General features: G+C 36.0%; 1 long non-coding RNA gene across 1 annotated transcript in view; it reads right to left on the minus strand.

Annotated features, from left to right (window-relative positions):
* Window positions 1–18,492: 18,492 nt before the first annotated feature.
* The window catches only part of LOC122437753, a 23,223-nt gene continuing 20,539 nt past the window's right edge, over window positions 18,493–21,176 (minus strand). The window contains exon 3 of the long non-coding RNA XR_006268392.1: window positions 18,493–18,514. This is a non-coding gene — a long non-coding RNA (uncharacterized LOC122437753). The remainder of the gene's footprint in view (window positions 18,515–21,176) is intronic.

Here is a 21,176-nt window from a genome sequence, read left to right on the forward strand (position 1 = left end):
TACAGAAGTTTGTAATCTTATTAGGGAGAGAATAACTTAAATATAATTAGAATATTAATCTAAATAATAGGTTTTTATAAAGAGCTCTAAAAACAAATTGTTACGCAATAATTATCTGGTATTTTGTCATGTGTAACAACCTCATTAGAATATTGAAATAGCAGATCTTACCATTTCTCTTATCAATAGTATTCAGGAAATGTGAAAGATTTTCTAAGTGTAACTTTCTGATTTTAATGGGAATTGCATAAAGACGTAATTAGCTATCTAATGAAATGAAATGGCTCTGATATTTGAAGCTATAAAGTTGAAGACATGTAAGGAGGGATTTAGTTTATGGCCTTCATATAAAATATGCTAAAGGTTGAAGAAGTATGACCACTTATTAATCAATTTCTTAGCCAGTAAAATAAAAATTGAACAATTTACATCCTTTAATGTTTTCCCTGGTTTTGATTTTGTAACCATTAGCCTTGACTACACATGCCATAAAAACCCCTGTATAGTGCTACTTTGCAAATAATTTCAACTCTAATACAGCTTGTGATATCTGCCCTGTCAAAGGAAGAAAGGTGTGTGAAAATGACTTCTAAAATTTCTGTCCTGAAGCTCAGCCATCATCTTACATGATGGAAGTGTCTGCTGTAGTTTATGACTAGACTGATCTAGGATTTCTGCATATAGAACTGATTGTCCCTTACCACAATGAGCTGTACATCAGTATCAATTCACGAACAAAGGCACCACCCTTCTCTCATGGTAGACTAGGAATATCTTGCCAGTTGGGTCTTTCTTTTCCCCTGTTAACTTCATGTGTAGCACAACAACTGCTCAGTATGGGTTCAAGAAATGATTGTTGAATTTTCAATAAAGTGGTGAGTGTACACTCAATGAATGTAAATAATTTCTACTGATGATTTTTTGAAATGCCACCTTTTGTTACACATTGATTCCATATTGGCTTATCTCCTTCTTTAGGATAAAAACATTAAGGAGGTGATATCACATAGTAGACAAAAGAGAATGCTATCATTTGCTTACAGCTGTTTCATAGTAAAATTATAGCTCTGCAGATTAGAAATTAAAATTAAAGAGGACCAAAGAAAACATGGATTACTGGTGTTCAAAGTTGTACAGAAACATGCTAAGAACATGGCTGGGAGAATTGGATTCAAAATATATATTTTACCTTATAATAATCCTTGGAAGCTCTAATATATGCATATATAATATATTATAATATATTCATATATACTAAATTAATTTATGTTGATATATTCAAAATTGCTGAGGTCAGGTACAAGTAAGTAGGCTGTTTCATTGGTTACCTATGGTACCATAATGATACTTTGTATGTTCCAAGATTTTCTTCATAAAGTTGAAACTCTTTTTAAAACCAAGATTTCCCAGGCATAGTAAATAAGAATCATAACTTACCTTCAGCTTGCTAATGTTGAATTGCTCAATTTAAAATTGAATCACAACAAATTCAGTTTGTTCCAGCTTTTTTCCCAGTATCAGTGGCTTGATATTCAGCCAACCAATGAATTGTTTGCTTGTGCCAATTAAATATGAAAATTTGACTGTAATCTTAATAGTAATAAAGTGAAAGTCACTTGGTCATCTGACTCTTTGCAATCCCATGGACTATACATTCCATGGAATTCTCCAGGCCAGAACCCTGGAGTGGATAGCCTTTCCCTTCTCCAGGGGATCTTCCCAATCCAGGGATCTAACCCAGGTCTTCCACATTGCAGGTGGATTCTTTACCAGCTGAGCCACAAGGGAAGCTGAAGAATATTAGAGTGGGGTCCTTCTCCACTCCTGGAGTGGTCCCCTTCTCCAGGGGATCTTCCTGACCCAGGAATTGAACCTGGGTCTCCTGCATCACAGGTGGATTCTTTACCAACTGAGCTATAAGGGAAGGCCTTAATTGTAATAAACCAAAGGTTTTCTGAAGCATAGCTGGTACATAGTCTGCTGACATTTAAAGGATAATATATTGTCACTTTACTGAAGCATCAAGAAATGAACTACTTCACTGAATCATACAAATCATTCTGTTCCCTAAAGAGGGAGCAAACATTTAAGATTAGTAGAGTTGACAAAATAGGCAAATGTATTTTTAAGGACCTGAGATTCTGATAATGACCTAGTGATAATCTAAGGAGATTCTAGTTATGAAATATGTCATATGCAGACTTCTCAGGTGCAATTCGCCACTGGAAACAGGGAACAACAAAGAGAATAGTCTTTTCTTACAACTGCATCTGTTATTAAGTCCTCTGTTTCCATTTATAAATGCTTCAAAATCCCTTACTCAAAACTCTTTGTTCATATTTTAATCCAGGCCATGATGGTCTTTTAGTTTAAATATTTAAATAGACTATCAGCAAAATGAATCTTTGCTGTCAATCTATCAAAGCAATTTTTGTGTCACTGTCAAAAGCCTCAAATAATGTATGATGAGAGTATATATCACACTAGATACCTGCCTCTATTTTAAGGCAAGAGTAGTGACACCAACTGACTTCATTTTAAGCTGCACTTTTACTGCACCTGATAGTGTTGGTGATAAAATCTAATATGACTTAGCAGAGCTTGGGGGAAAGACCCAGACTCTGCCATTAGGCCCTCTGGCTTAGATGCATGACTCCTTCACTTATTAGCCATGTAAATTTGGACACATTTCCTAGGTTCTCAGTCAACTTCTTTAAAGAGATTATATTAAGTACTTTATAGAGTTTCAACAGGTTTAATAAATTAATCTATTTACCTAAAGCATGTAAAATAGTACCAGTCATATAGTGTTACATAACTAAATGTTCAGTAATCTAATTAAGATGTTATTTCTTCCCTAAAGTGTTAATATTTCTTCTTCTTATAATTTCTATAAAATGGCTATAAAATTCATTGGTCAGATGACCTTTACATCAGTTTTTAGTCTTACAACTTGAAGTTTACATAATAAGCATTTCATCTGTTTTTAGACACTTCTGAATTTTGAAAAAAAAAAATGTTTTTGACATAACTAAGGGTTCTGACTAAGCCTTACTGTGGTATAATTTCTTGGACTTTTACTAAATTCAGTCATCATCTGAATTTGAAAATTTATCTGTTACTGAGTAAGAAGCCTCAGAACATAATGGCTAAAACAACATTTTCATACTTCTCATGTTCAGATGTGGGCAGTTTTTCTGCTAGTCTTTTCTGAAATCATTTATGGAACTGTAGTCATCTGACAGCTCAGCTATGGTGAGTGGATACCAGATGACCTCACTCACACATCTGGTGCTATAAGTGGGATTTCTCAGATGGCCAGTAGCTGGCAGGTTTTCTCTTCTCCTTCCCTTTGTCTCTCTCTGTCTCTCCACTTCTGTTTTGCTTACATCCTCCACTTTATTTCCATGTGGACCCTCATCTTCAAAGAGACTGACATCCAAGGCAGTCTCAGTCACTTCTGCAACCTTCTCTCCATTAAAACAAGTCACAAGGTCAGACGTAATTCAAGAGCAGAGGAAATAGGCTGTAACATTTTATAAGAATGGTTAAGTCAAAAAGGGGCATAGTAGAAATTATTATGGATATTTTTTTTAAAAACCTGCCTTTGGAGCACAGATGTTTGCATGTTTTCATCTTTCCTACTTGCAAAATACACTCTCTTCTTTTAACACACTGCCTCTAATCACCTTGTATTCAATTATGACACCAGGATTGAATCAGGTCTGAATGTGGATGAGAATCCACAGGTACAGTTGCTCATGGTGGGTCCTCTTGATCTAGAGACCTGTGGGGTTAAAAGACAAGTGAGCTAACTCTCAAGCACCCAGCATGCAATAAAGAGATAGTACAACCTCAGTAACACTCTATTCAAAAGAGGAAGGAATAAGGAACACATAGTATATTATCATATGTGAAACAGATCACCAGTCCATGTTCGATGCATGAGACAGGGCGCTCAGGGCTGGTGCACTGGGATGACCCTGAGGGATGGGATGGGGAGGGAGGTGGGAGGGGATTTCAGGATGGTGAACAGATGTACACCCATGGCTGATTCATGTCAATGTATGGCAAAACCCACTACAATATTGTAAAGTAATTAACCTCCAATTAAAATAAATTTAAAAAAAAAGAACACATAGTAACCAGAGGTCTATAGCAATTCTGATATACAGAAAGGCACATGTTTTCAGATTTCCATACTTAAAGGCCAAATTTTCTTTCCTCTGACCCAGAAAGCCTTTTCCAGTCACTAGGACACTCCACTTGTAGGCTCTTGTGCCTGCAGATTTCTTTGCCAAGATCTTCATGGCTACCATCTTCCCAATCTTGGTTCAAAAGTCACCTCTCCTTAGAGGTTGATGCTAACAACCCTATTACAGCTTACCTCTCCTTCTCATATTTCCTTCCTGGAATTTATAACATTCTGTGATTATCCTCAATATTGATGCATTTTCTCAAATGCTATATAAATTATAGTATACATTTGCTGTTAGTCGCTCAGTCGTGTCCAACTCTCTGCGACCCCATGGACTGTAGCCTGTCAGGCTCCTCTGTCCTTGAAATTCTCCAGGTAACAAAACTGGAGTGGGTTGCCATTTCCTTCTCCAGGTGATTTACCCAGGGATCAAACCCAGGTCTCCTATATTACAGGCAAATTCTTTATCATCTGAGCCACCAGGGAAGCAGTATATATTTCACTATATATGTATTAAATACTAAATTTAAAAGCTCATAAGAACACATACTCTGTTTATTTCTTATATACTAAATTATTCCCAGAATAATTAACACAGAGCTTGGTACTTGAGAGATGAAGAATAAATATCTAGTAAATGAGTGGATGAGATCTTACAACCACCCTATAAGATTGATGTGTTGCTGCTTTAATGATGAAGAACTAAGTGAGGCTTGCACAAGTTAAATAACTTGCCAAAGGTCACACACATCTGGTCAAGAGCAGAACCCAGCTTCATGCCAGCAACATGTTATCCTGCATTATCATTCTTTATAAATGGATAAGAAGTGCATGTCCTTCTGAAGGTTGACATTGTTTTAGAATCTTCTCTTCTTGCATCACTTCACCATTTCATGTAGCATCAGGTCATATTATATCAGACAGCTCAAGAAGAATGTCAGTGACTTTCACCTTGTTCTCTCTTGCTGTTTATAACCTTCTACAGACACTGTGTATTATTTAATAAGTGAGCAAATAGGAACTGGCAGATGAACCCACCCTACAGTGAATAAAAAGACAGTGAGCACATGTTGTCTGCCTAATTTCCAATGTATTGGAGTCGTCTCTGTCCTCCTCTCAGAAAGAGTGTATCTTTCTTTCTTCATTCTCTTTATACTTAAAGTTCACCCATCTCACATTTCAATTCTGATTTCTAACTCTACAATGTGTGAGGAATTTCAAATGTGAAAACCAATTTTTTTATATTAGTCTTTCCTTAGAGATGCATCACCGTTTAAAAAAGAAACCAGAACCAGAAACACCATTGGTACAACTGCAAAAAGGTTTTAGGAACAAAAATCCTATCTTTTAAGGATTAGCTAAAGTTTCAAGAGCAAATAGTCTCACCTGAACACACACAAGACACACACATTACTATGGATGCAAATATATTCAAATCTATTGTCATCATTATTAAGTATAAGTGAGCACCTACCATGATCTTAGCACTGTTTTTGGTAATTCTTATTGTTTGCTTGGGCTTCCCAGGTGGCTCGGTGGCTAAAGAATCTGCTTGCTAATGCAGTAAACGCAGGAGATGCAGGTTCAATCCCTGGGTCAAGAAGATCCCCTGGAAGAGGAAATGGTAGCCCACTCCAGTATTCTTGCCTGGAAAAATCCCATGGATAGAGGCGATGGGCGTGCTACGGTCCATGGGGTCACAAACAGTCCAACACGACTGAGTGACTCAGCAAATTGTTTACTTAACTTTGCTACAAATCTGTCAGATAGTTATTTGCAGTTATATTTTAGAGGTGAGGACCATGTGTCTCAAGGGCTAATAAATGTTGGCAAATTTCAGTATTTTCTAAAGTTCATCATACCATCCTTGGAACTTACTTTCATCCTATTACATGAAAACTAGTGAGATAATAATAATTTAAGGCAATAAAGGAAAATCAGAGTACTAGTGTATACCAGCTCTAGTTGATGAAGATCAAAGCTTTGTTATTTGCAATATATTTTACTTTTTCCTCTTCTTTTCCCAAAGAGGGGAGTGACAAAGTCCACTCTTCTAAAGGCATTTTTAGGGTAATTACTCATTAGATAAATAAATGATTTAATTAATGCCTGCTGTAAATGACAATATCTAATTTTTACTAGGTCCACTAAACACTTCACATATAAATTACCAAAACTTACAGAATATTTTTTCCCATTCAATCCAAGTAAGCGTTTCCACCATTTATGCAAACAGTGCAGCACCAGTTAGGATAATTTTAGCATCAGTTACAGACTCATGAGCTTAAATTTATTTTTTAAAATATTTGTACACTTTATTTAAAAACAAATAATATTCATAGAGCCACCAAAATGGATATCTTAATTAGCTTATCCATACCCCGGAATTACAAAAGAAACATATTGCACTGATTGCCTTTTTAAATGAAGGGAAATTCTCTATCACATACTGGAAGGTCCAAAGGTTAGTCTGGTGATGGAATCATAAGTATTGTATAATCAGTTACTTAAAATGTTGTTAAGGGTTTCGCAGGTGGCTCAAATTGTAAAGTGTCTGCCCGCAATGTGGGAGACCCGGGTTCGATCCCTGGGTTGGGAAGATCCCCTAGGGAAGGAAATGGCAACCCACTCCAGTACTCTTGCCTGGAAAATTCTATGGACGAAGGAGCCTGGTAGGCTACAGTCCATGGGGCTGCAAAGAGTCGGACATGACTGAGCAACTTCACTTACACTTAAAATGTTGTTAAAAACAGCCAGCAAATTACTTTGCTTTGACCTGCACTGAAATATTCTAATGTAGTTTGAATAGTTTCTATGCACTGTGACCGTATGTGTAGGAAGGATATATATTTTTAGTAGTAGCATTGAGTATTTGTATCATGTTGGGTAATATGCATAAACTTTCTGCCTATTAATTTCCTCATTGAAAAATACTAATGGTACATACCTTATAGGTCATTGTGAGTAATTAATAAGACAATCCATGAAGATCATTTACCACAGAGCCTGGCAAGTGGTAAACAGTATACAAATGTGAGATATTATTATAATTTCTTCCAATTTGATTTTTTAAAGCAACTCTATTGAGGTATATTTTACTCAAATAACATTGAACCACTTCAAGTGTATTGATTTTAGTAAGTTTACTGAGTGGGTGCCACCAGCACCATAATCCATTCATTTTTAATACTCTTATCTGAAAACTTGTGATTCACATCAAAAATCTATAAAATGGAAAAACAGGGTGGTTGCCAATATTAAAAGAAGTTTAGTATAGAATATATATATATATCTGTGTGTGTATATAGTTAGCTCAATATAAAATATACAAAAATATTACCTAGAACTTAGAAGAGTTATGCAAAGTTTAGTTTTTGTGGTATCCAAACTGACTTTGTGAAATAAGTAATAGTTTATTCAGTGATTTAAGAATTTCTCTGTTCTGTGAAATTATAAACATGATTTTCAGTAAGATATATTCAAAACCCTGTGTGTGTGTGTGTGTGTGTGTGTGTGTGGCAACAGCCGCCAGCATTTCTTTCCAAAATGAATTAATGTATTTCACACAGGAGAAGCCAGAGTTTAGGGTTGTCTCCCTTGCAGAGGATTCTGAATATGTATGTTACTGCATCCTGCTCCCCACTCTTCACTTATTATTACATAAATAATTTTGAGAAGTGGGCATGGAAAAAACAGGAAATTTAGGTGTTAAGTTTACCATACATATGTAGGATATATGTAGTCATTTCTTATATATTTTATTAATATCATTCTAGACACTGTTTTATACAAAATGTGTATAATAATTATTTGGAAAATGAAACAAATGAGGCTGGAAAAGTATCTATTCAGAACCCAAAATTTATAATAAAAACTAAAAAATACTGCTGTTTACATAGTTTTCTAAGGTTAATAATTCTCACTATTTTATGAGACTGTATATTTTTTATACTATTACTATTGCTTTATTGAAATAAGAATATTGAAAAGAGAACATTCAGTGCCTTTTTTCCAATAAACAACACATAATATGTTCTAAAAAATATTAACTATAATAGTAAAATAAATAATCTCACCCACCACCCCCACCTCCATCATATATACCCCATTAGAGTTTGATTTTACTGCCTGTTTAAATTTTCTTTGCATTTTTCTTTGCTCTGTTTTAAGTTTCTTCTGCTGCTATGGTCAAAGTCACTAGTTATATTTAAGATTGTCTTGCTCAGGGAGGGATTGTAATGATAACTTTGAGTATGTTAAGTAAATGCCAATTACATATTAAGGACTAAATTCTGGCCTTGAATTTAAACAAAGAATTTATATTTTAATTAAATCTGAACATTTGACACATTTATTACAAAGAATCTTTAATGTTGAGATTCACATACACATATAATGACAAAACTATCTATAGGAATGAAACATTTTGCTAAATATGATTTAAACTGGGCATTAGGTATCACTAAAACAATAGTCCATGACTATTTTTCTATTTTATTTTTTTTTAATTTTTCTATTTTATTTTTCTATTTTACATTGAGCCTCTCAATACTAAAATTCAAAGGTTAACGGAACAGACTTACAGAGGCCTAAATATGAAATGTCAAGATTTTTAAAATATTTTTCCCTTTCCTTCATGTCCTGAGATTCCTTTAGAAAGGGTGAGAGATTAATTCTATAGACAGGATTAATATATACAGAAAAGGATAGAAGATTTTACCAAAAGAAGTTGGCCTTGTCATTGGAAATGCTGCAAGCCATTTGGGGATTAGGAGGGAACAAAAATAAAAACAAATATTATGAAACTCTAGCAAATAAGGTTTAAATATCTACTTGTTGATAATAATCTTACAGCAGGATATTTATATAAGATGATAGAGTTTTAGTTTTCAGACACAAAACTTTCAAATAGAAAGAGAGATTCTCTTTTCACAAAGCTTAGACTTCAAGAAGAGAGTGAGGCTGAATAGAAGTGAAAACTTGTGTTCACACACACACAAAAACCATACATTAATGCTCATAGTCACACTATTCATAATATTAATATTCAAGAGCTATGGGAAAATGTTTATGAAATGATGACTGGATCATCAAATATGGTATATCTATAAATGGAATATTCTTCAGCCCTAAAAAGAAATGAAGTACTGATGCATGCTACAACATGGATGAACCTTGAAAACGTGCTGCGTGGAAGAATCCAGTCACAAAAGACTGCATGTCATATTATTCCATTTATATGAAACTTCAAGTTGGGAAATCTATAGAAACATAAAGTAAATTAGCAGTTGCTTAGGACTAGTGGATGAGTTAGAAGATAATGGGCAATAGCTAAAGGATGTAGGGTTTCTTTTTAAGGTAATGAAAATACCCTGCATTGGCTGTGGTAACAATTACATGCATCTTTTTCCTTCCAAAAAAATCATTGAATTGTATACTTAAACAAGTTAATTGCACAGTATGTGAACTATATCCCAACAAAGCTTTTACAAATAAAAAGAGATTAGAAAAACAGAAAGTACCAAACAACAGTCTAATCTAAGATGTTTTATAAGAATATCCCAGGACAATAAATGTAGCTCTAGAGATATTATATGTGTGTATATTGTTGTTTATGCTTTCCAGAAGTCTAATATTTTGAATTAGTTTAATATTGAGTTTGCATGTGATAGTCTTCTATTTTTAGACTAGAATCCATTGAAAAATGACTTTAGATATTGAATTGCACAGAAATAGCCTAAAATGCTTCACATACATAAATATTTGTCAACATGTGCTTCTTTCTATGTGATAAATTATCAGAATTTAATACTCTGATCAGTTACACCACACCAGGCTATTTAAAGCTTGAGGCCCAGCAGGGATTTTTTTTTAATTTAGTATAATTTTAAACATTACAAAAATAGCTCTCTTCCAGCTCCCCTGCTGTGTCTTAGATTGTTGCCAAGGTTTTTTGTAATATGTTATCATTAGAGTAACATCGTTCTATGAATATCGCATCCTTGATTCTAATGTCACCCAAAATAGCAGTGTGATATAAAAGGATACAGAGGGAAGAAACTGAAATAATTGCACTTTTCTTTATTTTCTAATCATTACAACTTCCATATCATCATGCCTTCACATTTTTCTGCATACCTTCTAAATGTGGACGTCTCCAAGGGGTTTTAGGAATTGTTTTTTAAAGCTCAAAAGACGACTTCTTAGAAAAGTAAGCTCAGTTGGGTATCTGATGTGTCAATCAAGAAAAAAAATGCCATTGAACTTGGTTAAATACTTAAAAACCTACTAAGTCTCAAATACTTGCAAATTGCTCATTTCAATAGCCCATTCCACAAAGCAATGTCTTCACTATACAAGTTTTACTGATATAAACAAAGAATGTTTGGATATAGCCTGAGTCTTAACATGAATTCCAAAGAGAATGGGATTAACATAGTTTTCTGTCATTTTTTCAAATCTGAAATTGTAATGCTATATGTATTATGAAAGAAATGTAGTTCACATGTGACTATTTGTCAAGCATATTTCATTCATCAAAACTATATTTTAAAAGACCTACTTGAGACTCTAATTCAATAACTTTTGAAATTGACTTTGCAAATTGTTTTTTAATAAGCTATTAAAATATTACTCTTGAAAAAGAGAAAATCATTATTCTGAGCCCAGTGTAACAAAGGCTCAAGTTCAACTTGAAATATTAAACCCAAAATGTTCAATAAATCCTACATTTAATAAAACCAATTTGAGCTTTCACTCTAATATTCTGGCTCTTTGAAACATCCCCAAACATATGAGGCCATGAAAACTGCCAACTTTTATATGACAAGATTAGTGTTTCATGGTGACTATAAGCTGACTTTTAACCCCTGGCTAATAACCTACATTTTCTAGGGGATGATTTTGATCACTGTCTCCTCTACAATATTACAAACCTCCGTCCATAGTTCTTCAGGCACTCTGTCTTATCAGATCTAATCCTTTGAATCATTTGTCACTTCCACTGTATAATTGTAAGGGATTTGATTTAGGCCATACCTGAATGTGGTTTGCCCTACTTTCTTCAAGTCCGAATTTGACAATAAGGAGTTCATGATCTGTGCCACAGGCAGCTCCCAGTCTTGTTTTTGCTGACTGTATAGAGCTTCTTCATCTTCAGCTGCAAAGAATATAATCAATCTGATTTCGGTGTTGACCATCTGGTGATGTCAATGTGTAGAGTCTTCTCTTATGTTGTTGGAAGAGGGTGTTTGCTATGACCAGTGTGTTCTCTTGGCAAAACTCTGATAGCCTCTGCCCTTTTTCATTCTGTACTCCAAGGCCAAACTTGCCTATTACTCCAGGTATCTCTTGACTTCCTAGTTTTGCATTCCAGTCCCCTATGATGAAAAGGACATCTTTGTTTGGTGTTAGTTCTAGAAGGTCTTGTAGGTCTTAATAGAACTATTCAACTTTGGCTTCTTTAGCATTAGAGGTTGGGGCCTAGATTTAGATTACTGTGATACTGAATGGTTTGCCTTGTAAATGAAAGGTGATTATTCTGTCATTTTGAGATTGCACCCAAGTACTGCATTTTGGACACTTTTGTTAACTATGAGGGCTACTCCATTTCTTCTAAGGGATTCTTGTCCACAGTAGTAGATATAATGGTATTTGAATTAAATTAGCCCATTCTAGTCCATTTTAGTTCACTGATTCCTAAAATGTCAATGTTCACTCTTGCCATCTCCTGTTTGACCACTTCCAATTTACCTTGACTCATGGACCTAACATTCCAGGTTCCTATGCAATATTGTTCTTTACAGCATTGGACTTTACTTTCACCACCAGACACATCTACAACTGGGTTTTTTCCTCTTTGACTCAGTCTCTTCATTCCTTATGGGGCTATTTCTCTGCTCTTCTCCAGGAGAATATTAGACACCCATTGACCTGGGGATTTCATCTTTCAGTGTTATATCATTTTGCCTTTCATACTGCTTATGGGCTTCTCAAGGCAAGAATGCTGAACTGGCTTGCCATTCCCTTCTCCAGCAGTCCATGTTTTGTCAGAGCTCTCCACCATGACCCTTGAATAGATTCAAAGGATTAGATCTGATAGACAGAGTGCCTAAAGAACTATGGATGGAGGTTCCTAACATTGTACAGGAAGCAGTGATCAAAACCATCGCAAAGAAGAAGAAATGAAAAAAGGCAAAATGGTTGTCTGAGAAGGCCTTACAAACAGCTGAGATAAGAAAAGAAGTGAAAAGCAAAGGAGAAAAGGAAAGATATATCCATTTGAATGTAGAGTTCCAAAGAATAGCAAGAAGAGGTAAGAAAGTCTTCCTAAGTGATCAGTGCAAAGAAATAGAGGAAAACAACAGAATGGAAAAGACTAGAGATCTCTTCAAGAAAATCAGAGATACCAAGGGAACATTTCATGCAAAGATGGACACAGTAATAGACAGAAGCAGTATGGACCTAACAGAAGCAGAAGATATTAAGAAGAGGTGGCAAGAATACACAGAAGAACTATACAAAAAAGATCTTAAAGACTTGGATAACCATGATGTTATGATCACTCATACCATCTATAGAGCCAGACATCCTGCAATGCGAAGCCAAGTGGGCCTTAGAAAGCATCCCTATGAATAAAGCTCATGGAGGTGATGCAATTATAGCTGAGCTATTTGAAATCCTAAAAGATGATGCTGTTTAAGTGCTGCACTCAATATGTCAACAAATTTGGAAAACTCAGCTGTGGCCACAGGACTGGAAAAGTTCAGTTTTCATTCCAATCCCAAAGAATATTCAAATTACCACACAGTTGCACTTATTTCACATGCTAGCAAAGTAATTCTCAAAATCCTCCTAGCTAGCCTTCAACAGTACATGAACTGAGAACTTCCAGATGTTCAAGCTGGATTTACAAAAGGCAGAGGAACCAGAGATCAAAATGACAGCATCTGTTGGATCATAGAAAAAGCAAGAGAATTCCAGAAAAACATCTACTGTTGCTTCATTGACTACACTAAGGCCTCTGACTGTGTGGATCATAACTGTGGAAAATTGTTAAAGAGATGAGAATACCAGACCACCTTACCTTCCTCCCGTGAAATCTGTATGCAGGTCAAGAAGCAACAGTTAGAACTGGACATGGAATAATAGGCTGGTTCTAGATTGAGAAAGGAGAATGTGAAGGCTGTATGTTGTCACCCTGTTTATTTAACTTACATGCAGAGTACATATGAGAAATACCGAGCTGGGTGAAACACAAGGGAGAATCAAGCTTGCAGCGAGAAATAACAATAACCTCAGATATGCTGATGATACCACCCTTACGGCATAAAACGAAGAGGAACTAAAGAACTTGATGAAGTTGAGGGAGGAGAGTGAAAAAGCTGGATTTAAACTCAACATTCAAAAAACTAAGATTATGTTATCCGGTCCCATTACTTCATGGCAAACAGATGGGGAAACAATAGAATCAGTGACAGACTTCATTTTCTTGGGCTCCAAAATCACTGCAGATGGTGACTACAGCCATGAAATTAAAAGACGCTTGCTCCTTGGAAGGAAATCTATGACAAACCTATACAGGTTTTAAAAAGCTGAGACATTACTTTGCCAGCAAAGGTCCATATATAGTCAAAGCTATGATTTTTCAGGAGTCATGTATGGATGTGAGAGCTGGACCATAAAGAAGGGTGAGTGCTGAAGAATTGATGCTTTTGAACTGTGGTGTTGGAGAAGACTCTTGAGAGTCCCTTGGACTGCAAGGAGATTAAATCAGTCAATCCTAAACGAAATCAATCCTGAATATTCATTGGAAGGACTGATGCTGAAGCTGAAGTGCCAATAATTGGCCACCTGTTGCGAAGAGCTGACTCATTAGAAAAGATCCCGATGCTGTAAAGATTGAAGGTGAGAGGAGAAGGGGACGACAGAGGATGAGATTGTTGGATGGCATCACTGACTCAATGGACATGAGTTTGAGCAAGCTCCATGAAATGGTGAAGGACAGGGAATCCTGTTGTGCTGCAGTCCAAAGGGTCGCAAAGAGTCAAACATGACTGAGTGACTAAACGACAACCAATAACCTACTGATTATGTTCACTTTATTAGGCAGCCTCATAGGACAAAAATATTTTCCTCAAGATCTCATGGAGTTCATAATAACTCTTTCTGTGGGAGCCCCTAACAATATATTAGCAGAGGCCATCCCAAACCTGCAGTCAGAAAATTCTTACATGACACCATCTTTCACTCACAACATGAGACTGAATCCCAGAAGCAACTTTTTGCTTCTTTGAAATCCCATCACCACCATCCTTATACACTTCATGAAGAATGGTAATTTTTAAAGGACAGGAAATGAAGGCACAGTAGACAGGGGGAAATTAGGGGAGAGAAGGGAGAGTGTTGAAAATAATTTTGAGATTTAAAAAACACTTCAACTGTAGGTATAAGAATAATCTAGAGCTAACTGTGAGTTGTAGATATATTACATAGTGTGGATGTTTTGAGATTGATAACAGCTTACTTATAAATAGTAAGGAAGGATGTTTCTTGGTTATAGATATAACTGTCATCTCTGAAAGATCTAATCTAGCTCGTAAAAGCAGCAAACCTTGTTTCCTACATTTGCTTGTACCACACTCCCACTTTCTCACCCAGCTGACATTTTCACACACATCTCTAAGGATCTTAATTCCCATGGCATTGCAGTAGATTTTTTTCACTTCTATTTTCCCCTTACTTTTATGCTCTTATTGTTTTTACAACTCTTCTACCATTTACTCACTTTAGCTACCTGGACCTCTCATCTCTGAAAGTTTCTTAGTTTCTCTGCATATCTGCACTGCAGGGAACCCACAGTGCAGACAGAAGCACCTTGGTGATCCCATTGCATGTGCAAGAATGAATTTAATTTCTAAAATTCCATGACTTTTCTATATTAGTATCTCCAGACTCAACCTCATTTCCAGTACTACCTTCAGCTTCTAATTTGAAGTATAGAAGTGAATGTCCAAAGTAAAGAGAAAGAATAATGCTATTAGGTTTATGTTTCTTTATGCTTTTTGTGAAGAGTGACACTTGAGAAAAGTATTTTGTACTTAAGGAAACTTTAACTCTCACAATTATTGTTGTGAGATGTGGAGGTACAAAATGTGACTTAAAGAAACTAAAAATGCATTTTGGATATGATTGTTCTTGTCTTCATGATATATGCAGCTAGTGTCTTAGCTCAGGTTCTCCTCAAAAAATTGAGCCTGAGACAAAATTCACATGCTGATATTTTATTGGGAAGTAATAATCTCTGTGAAACAAAGATAAAAATAGCAGTGAGATAAACCAAAAGCAAAACAAAGTCTTTGGAAAGTGTGGTCCACTCCATGAGTGGGGTGCTCCATCACAATTTTCTCATGTCTACGGTGAGGTGGTATGGAAAGGCTATTTCTTACAATGTCCTGTTAGGAATGGGAGTTGGAAATATTTATTCCAGGAACATTTCCACACTGGTCTTTCATTGATCAAAATCATCACAGGGCTGTTAACTCCCCCAAAATTCTCCAGTGTGTTACCTGGCCCCCTTTGGGCTATGGAGGCAACATCCCCTGAAAGCAGAGATGCCATTTTCTTTTTATTTTCCATTTTTAATTAAAGTATAGTTGATTTACAGTATTGTGTCAGTCTTTGCTGTACATCAAAGTGGCTGAGTTTTATACATTCCCTTCTTTAATATTCTTTTCCACTGTGGTTTACCCTAGGAGATTGGATATAGTCAGTTCCCTGTGTTACACAGTAGGGCCTTATTGTTTATCCATCTAAATGTAATAGTTTGCATCTACCAACCCCAAATTCCCAGTTCATCCTTCTTTCTCTCCCTCTCCCCCTTGGCAACCACGAGTCTGATCTCTATGTCTGTGAGTTTGTTTTGTTTCATAGATAGGTTTATTTGTGCCATATTTAACATTCCACATACAAGTGATATCATATGATATTTGTCTTTCTCTGTCTGACAACTTAGTTTGATAATCTCTAGTTGCATCCTTGCTGCTGCAAATGGCATTGTTTCATTCCTTTTGACAGCTAAGTAGTATTACATTGTATATATGTGCCATATCTTCTTTATCCATTCATCCGTGGAAGTACATTTAGGTTATTTCCATGCCTTGGCTATTGTGAACAGTGCTCCTATGAACAGAGGGGTGTATGTGTCTTTTTGAATTATAGTTTTGTCTGCATATATGCCCAGGAGTGGGATTGCTGGATCATATAGTAATCTTATTTTTAGTTTTCTGAGGAACCTCCACACTGTTTTCCATAGCGGCTGTACCAACTTACATTTCTATCAACTGTATAGGAGGGTTTCCTTTTCGCCACACTCTCTCCAGCATTTGTGTTTGTAGACTTTTTACTGATGGCTATTCTGGCTGGTATGAGGTGAGGTGTCATTTTCCTTACCATGAGTCATAAAGATGCAGCGTAAACCAGCATGTTGCCATGAGTCAATAACGTTACTAGCCTCCATGAAGCCTGAAGTTTGATGCAACAGAAAAGCATTGAGGCTGGAGGCAAGGTGCTATGAGGTCATGATCTAGGCGCCTGCTTCAGCAGGTCCAACAGATGTACCAGGTAGAAAACTGCAATATATGCTCTCCATGAAGACAGAGATGTCTCTGCATGAACTTCTCTAACAAAGCTGATGCTGGCTTATCCCAGGTGACCTTCCTAGAAGGCCATAAGCAGAATTACCAGAAAAACATGACCATAACAAATCTAGAAATTGTTTGGGGAAAGATTTTAGAAATAAAATATGAGCAAAAATATTTTTAGAAGTTATGTTCCCTTTCCTTGTTTTTTTCATGGTCTAAAATGCCTGAAATAGGTCCTCACAAATTCCTAGATCCAACTCCACTGTGAAAGAAAATGCTTCTTTGGTAATACTCAAAAGTCCTAGGATTAGCTATGATCCAGGCTTAATCTAGCCTTGACCTTGCCTCTAGCCTTGATCTCTTGGGGCTGGGACAGTGTCGTCAGGTCCACTGGCAGAGGCCTTGGCCACATGCCAGGGAGAGGCATGCTCATCAGAAACGCATGGGTTAAGACTGGTACATCGTATATTTCAAGTGTTTTACATAAAGTAATGATTAAGAACATAGCAGTTCAGGAAATGCTCTCCTAGTTAAAACAAATTACAATTTATTTCAGAGATTGAGCGGAAATACCATGAGAGCAGTGCACAAACAAGAAGGCCTCAGCCAGCCCAACCTCCCCTACCCTGCAAGCCTCACATTTAATTTGTAGTGTCATTGCATTCATTTTTCTACAAAAGTATTATGTTTGCCCTATCAAAATGAAAAAGAAGTTGAAGAACATAAGCAATTATAAATCAAAAAGGAAAAAGTTCTATTCAACCTAGTGTTCTGCCTGAGTATATGTGTTTGGCCTCAAATATGCTGACTAATGTTTATTGACATCATGCTCTTGGGCCTTCTGATAATTTGTTAATCAAGTATTTATTTTAAAAAAAGAATTCCTAATTTAAAATGTATGAATTTTAATAAAAATATATAAATAATATATAAGATAAACTTTTCCCAATTCATATTTCGTCCATTTACTATATTTACCTTTTCCTAATAAAAACCTTAAAATATTTTTGAACAAAGCAAGATTAAACAAACAGCCTAGATAATGCTTAACTTTCTGATATGATTCCTTACTCCTTTTAAGGTTTTTCCCGTTCTGAACATTTGTAAGTGTGCCTGCAAAGTTAGAATTTCACCCTAAGATATTCTATTTTAAGGCAATATAACTAGGAATAGATTGCATCTAAATACAGAGAACAGTTCTATTATATTATCTTTAGCTTAGCTTTAAAACAATCATATTAGAATTAAGAATCAATTAATTTACCTGAAAATAATATCATATGTCAGCTAAAGTTTTTCCTATGTAATTATCACATTATAATCAGTCAAATGAGTATTAATCATTTTAGTATTATCTCCCACAGTAATGCTTAAATGTAAACCTGTGTTTAAACTTATTACCCTTGTTAAAAGATGGGTCTCTGTATATCTCAGTCAGCACAGGAGCCCTGGAGTGGACCCACAGATTATCTTATTGGAAATTAGTCATTTGACATATAGACAAGCTGCACTCATCTCTAACAGAACTAGAGCTAGAAGCCCATTCTTATGATCCAAGGCTATTCCAGTGAACTATGCATGCTGAGTTGCTTCAGCTGTGCCCAACTCTTTGCGACACTGTGGACTACAGAGCCCACCAGGCTCCTCTGTCCCTGGGGTTTTCCAGGCAAGAATACTGGACTAGGTTGCCATTTCCTACTCCAAGGGATCTTCCCGACCCAGGGATTGAACTCACATCTCTTAGCTCTCCTGCATTGGCAGGCAGATTCTTTACCACTAGCGCCACCTGGGAATCCACCCCCCAATAAACCATGTTTCCTTCTATTTTTACATTCTATCCAAATATAAACAAGTATAAAACATATAGAGTTTGTTCATCTCTATCCTTTTTATTGCAATGTAATTAACTTACAATGTCATGTTAGTTTCAGTTGTACAACAAAGTGATTCAATTATATATGTAATGAAAAAGATTATTTTCCATTACAGATTATTACAAGATATTGAGTATAGTTACCTGTGCTATGCATTAGGTCCTTGTTGTTTACCTGTTTTATATATAGTAGTGTGTATATATAGTGTATATAGTAATATCTATAGTAGTAGAGTTTGAGATATGTTAATCCCAAACTCCTAATTTATCTCTCCTCTTCTCTCCCCATGATCCCCTTTGGTAACCATAAATTTGTTTTCTATGTCTGTGAGTTTATTTCTGTGTTGTAAATAAGTTCATTGGTATTGTTTTTTTTCTTAGATTCCCCGTATAAGCAGTATCATATGATATTTGTCATTCTCTGACTTATTTCACTTAATATGATAAATTCTAGATCCATCCACTTTGCTGTAAACGGCACTGTTTCACTCTTTCAATTAGGCTAGTTATTTAAAAACAAAAGTAAGTATCTACTTGATTGACATATAATCAAATATAACTCAGAGTTTTTTAGGCCTCTCTAGACCAGGCATCCTAAATAGATCATGCTTCAAAGTGTATAACAGAAGAATTTCACTTGCTCTAAAATCTCAAATATTATTTGGGTTCCCTGAGGTGTCACATATAGCCTCTTCACAGCATAAAGACCACTGGGCTAGATGGCCACCTCCCCAGCACACACACAGACATACACTAAGTTCTCCCTCACCTTGCGTTACTCTCAGTAGCCTTAGAACTTCTGCTTGAATCAATGTTGAAAGTTCCTTCTTATGTTTACATTAATATTCTTACCTGAAGTATATAGCATACTACACTGATACCTTTCTTAGATGAATTTACCCAAGAACAAAAATTTTAAAGTATCTTCTATTGAGTACAGACATACAGAAAATCACACATATTATAAGTACTTATCTCAGTGAATTTTCACCAGGCAAACACATCTGAAAACACAGAAGCTGTATCAAGAAATGTAAAATTACCAGCATCCAAAAAGACTCCTCATGTCCTCTCCCATGTATCACCTCCTCAGAAATGATAGTATTATAGTACCTTGACTTTTAACATCATTAGTCTATTTTTTTTTTTTTTTATTAGTTGGAGGCTAATTACTTCACAACATTTCAGTGGGTTTTGTCATACATTGATATGAATCAGCCATAGATTTACACTTATTCCCCATCCCGATCCCCCCTCCCATCTCCCTCTCCACCCGATTCCTCTGGGTCTTCCCAGTGCACCAGGCCCGAGCACTTGTCTCATGCATCCCACCTGGGCTGGTGATCTGTTTCACCATAGATAGTATACATGCTGTTCTTTTGAAACATCCCACCCTCACCTTCTCCCACAGAGTTCAAAAGTCTGTTCTGTATTTCTGTGTCTCTTTTTCTGTTTTGCATATAGGGTTATCGTTACCATCTTTCTAAATTCCATATATATGTGTTAGTATGCTGTAATGTTCTTTATCTTTCTGGCTTACTTCACTCTGTATAAGGGGCTCCAGTTTCATCCATCTCATTAGGACTAGTTCAAATGAATTCTTTTTGACGGCTGAGTAAAATTCCATGGTGTATATGTACCACAGCTTCCTTATCCATTCATCTGCTGATGGGCATCTAGGTTGCTTCCATGTTCTGGCTATTATAAACAGTGCTGCGATGAACATTGGGGTGCACGTGTCTCTTTCAGATCTGGTTTCCTCAGTGTGTATGCCCAGAAGTGGGATTGCTGGGTCATATGGCAGTTCTATTTCCAGTTTTTTAAGGAATCTCCACACTGTTCTCCATAGTGGCTGTACTAGTTTGCATTCCCACCAACAGTGTAAGAGGGTTCCCTTTTCTCCACACCCTCTCCAGCATTTATTGCTTGTAGACTTTTGGATAGCAGCCATCCTGACTGGCGTGTAATGGTACCTCATTGTGGTTTTGATTTGCATTTCTCTAATAATGAGTGATGTTGAGCATCTTTTCATGTGTTTGTTAGCCATCTGTATGTCTTCTTTGGAGAAATGTCTGTTTAGTTCTTTGGCCCATTTTTTGAATGGGTCATTTATTTTTCTGGAATTGAGCTTCAGGAGTTGCTTGTATATTTTTGAGATTAATCCTTTGTCTGTTTCTTCATTTGCTATTATTTTCTCCCAATCTGAGGGCTGTCTTTTCACCTTACTTATAGTTTCCTTTGTAGTGCAAAAGCTTTTAAGTTTCATTAGATCCCATTGTTTAGTTTTGCTTTTATTTCCAATATTCTGGGAGGTGGGTCATAGAGGATCTTGCTGTGATTTATGTCAGAGAGTGTTTTGCCTATGTTCTCCTCTAGGAGTTTTATAGTTTCTGGTCTTACATTTAGATCTTTAATCCATTTTGAGTTTATTTTTGTGTATGGTGTTAGAAAGTGTTCTAGTTTC

The sequence above is a fragment of the Cervus canadensis genome, chromosome 3 (assembly GCF_019320065.1).
Source record: "Cervus canadensis isolate Bull #8, Minnesota chromosome 3, ASM1932006v1, whole genome shotgun sequence".
Classification (NCBI taxonomy): Eukaryota; Metazoa; Chordata; class Mammalia; order Artiodactyla; family Cervidae; genus Cervus; species Cervus canadensis.